Source organism: Oreochromis aureus, linkage group 3 (assembly GCF_013358895.1).
Source record: "Oreochromis aureus strain Israel breed Guangdong linkage group 3, ZZ_aureus, whole genome shotgun sequence".
NCBI classification, from domain to species: domain Eukaryota; kingdom Metazoa; phylum Chordata; class Actinopteri; order Cichliformes; family Cichlidae; genus Oreochromis; species Oreochromis aureus.
The window spans coordinates 96,092,926-96,095,796 of NC_052944.1; the positions used below are offsets into that span (position 1 = coordinate 96,092,926).

Genomic DNA, 2,871 nt, shown 5'->3' on the forward strand with positions numbered 1-2,871 from the left:
ATTTCACCCCTGGCGCCTGTTTCAAATGCTTCTTCTCATGACAAGATTGATAGAGAGAAGCTAATGTAACCCAGTTCCTAAAATCATCTCAAACAAAAGAGAAGAAAAAGTAAAACATTTAATGTTCATTGTTCTGTTCTTACTGTCCTTGTTTAATAAAAGTGAAACGAGATCAATATATTTATGTAAACATAAAAGGGACACAGATTTATATATGATATGCTCTGGTCAAACAAGGGTTAAGTTTTCTCAGAGGGTTGATGAGCTCTGATGAGAGCCTATTGTTTTACTCCACTCCTCGCATGTCAGCCAATCGGTGAAGCTCTAGGCAGCTCTTGTCCCTCCTTAGTGCCAGCTCCCAAGTTTGCAGTCTCTTGCTTCTACAGCCGAACAGAGCAGGCGGACTAAAACTTTGTTATCGGTAAGCTGGAGAAATTAACATCTAACGAGTTAAAAAATTACCATCTAAACTGATATTTTTCACAAAATATGGTTTTGCATTTGTTGTCGTAGAGGGCAGAGCGAAACCGGAAGGTTTACTGAACTGTGGCTTCACTTAAACGCTGAGCATACACTCGACGGCGGTAAGCTAAATGTGGCTAATCAGACACGTGATGTGTGGAGTGTGGGTACAGTTGTTGGATGTCTCTGAAACGCACTGCTGTTATGCTAGTTATATCGTTAACTAAGTCATTTAACATGTGAAACACTGTAAATGGTTAAAGCAGCTAAAAATAGCTTTGTGAGAGATAATTGTAAGCAGACTTTATCCTGCTTCCTGTTTAATTTTGATGTCAATCTGCTGTTTTACAATACTCAGTATTGAATACTTGGAGGTAATTTTTAGTGTATTTCCACTTGTACTAGTAGGCCTATGGTACAAGCAGGATTAAGCACGTCTATTTTAATACTCCTATTTGTGGACTGAGTCCTTGTGTTTACATGTTATTGAACCTGATTGTTTGCACTTTGTTCAATTTCTGATAAGCATTTGCATATTATTCCATTTCTTAAAAGGGGTAATATACTTAATTTTTTGTGATTAGATATATATGTACAGTGAGTTTATTCTGATGAATGTAATTAATGTTTACAATGAAAGTGAATTATATGGTGACTATAATTCCTGAATGTTTGAAACCCTGTAGATAATCTTTAATATTACTGCAGATTACAGCTGTGAAATTTTGGATATTGATACATTGATACTTTGAAACTTGATATTTTAATGTTGTACAACATGACTGAACTGATGATGATTGAATTGATGATAGCTGATCTGAATAGTGATTACTGCACTGTGACACTACTTTAGTTTAATTTGTGAGAGTTATTCTTAAAAGTGGATGTGACATATATTTGACCATTGTTTATAGGTCAGGTTTTTTATATGGGACGAATCCAAGACCAGGTCAGCGATTCCAGAACCCAGAGCGTTCCAGTGTTCACTGGATGGCGAGCCAACCCAAGATCCTAGGAAACGATATACATACACACGCACACTCATTTGCACATTGATGGACTACAATCCTCTACTGTACAAGTAGTACGGTAGGATAGACAATCACACACACACTTCTCATCGGACGAACTATTGCAATACACCCATTTGTCATGGGCCCCACCGGTACCATTTGGACTTAAAAAAGACTAATACTTGTGCACAATTTTATTTTATTTTATTCTATTTTTTTTGCTACTTTGGGGGGAATTTTATACTTGAAATTCTGTTAAATCTGTTGTAATACTGTGTTGGTTACAAAATTCTTTTAAAAGGCTTAAATCACTAAAGCACGTTTAAGCCACACAACTGTGTTTGTCTGGTTCCTCTGCCATTCATGTACCAGAGCTCTAAGAGTCGTTCTTTATCTTCTGATACTAGCCCAAATTACTCATTACCTTGGTAACTACCCATTGGTACTTTATATAAATCCAGGTAAGTGTTACACTAAAGTTTAATCTTGATGAGTCACCCATCTCTGAAGAATGGAGAGAGCACATTATCACCAAGCTCAAGTCCATTTCAGAAGTGTTTGCAGTTGATGTCCTGTCTTACGGTCATACCACTGTGGTAAAGCACCACATTCGGCTGAACAATGACACGCCGTTTAAGGAACAGTCGAGGCCCATCCACCAAAGTGTCAGAGAAGCTGTCAAGCAACACCTCAAAGAACTGCTTGATGCAGGGGTCATTAGGGAGTCAGAGAGCCCCTGTGCATCTCCAATAGTAGTTGTGCGTAAAAAGGACGGTTCAATCAGGTTGTGCGTTGATTACCGGAAGTTGAACGCACGGACCATTAGGGATGCTTATGCCCTCCGAACCATTGAGGAGACCTTCACGGCCCTTAGTGGCACCAAGTGGTTCGCGGTCATGGACCTCAAATCAGGCTATTATCAGGTTGAGATGGCCAAGGAAGATAAAGCTAAAACTCTTTTGTCTGTCCTCTGGGGTTTTACGAGTTTAATCGCATGCCTCAGGGCGTTACAAATGCCCCAAGTACGTTTCAACGACTGATGGAGAAGTGTGTTGGTGATTTGAACCTGAGTGAAGTACTTGTGTTTTTGGATGATCTGATTGTGTTTTCAGACACCCTGGAGGAGCATGAGGTGAGACTCATGAGGGTGCTGAACCGGTTGAGGGACTTTGGGTTGAAGTTGTCCCCAGAAAAGTGTCATTTCTTTAGGCCCTCAGTGAAGTACTTTGGCCATGTGGTTCATAGCCAAGGAGTTCACACAGATTCTGATAAGATCTCAGCTTTGAAAACATGGCCTCGTCCTACAAACAAGAGAGAGCTAAAATGTTTCCTAGGCTTTGCCGGTTATTACCGGAGATTCATTGATGGATACTCAGAGATCGCAAAACCTTTAAAT

At 39.6% G+C, this 2,871-nt stretch overlaps 1 long non-coding RNA gene across 1 annotated transcript; it reads left to right on the forward strand.

Annotated features, from left to right (window-relative positions):
• Nucleotides 1–239: 239 nt before the first annotated feature.
• On the forward strand, nucleotides 240–2,200 carry LOC120438490. Its single transcript, XR_005611940.1, has 3 exons — nucleotides 240–421; nucleotides 514–584; nucleotides 1,377–2,200. It is a non-coding gene; the product is annotated as an uncharacterized LOC120438490 (long non-coding RNA).
• The last annotated feature ends 671 nt before the right edge of the window (nucleotides 2,201–2,871 follow it).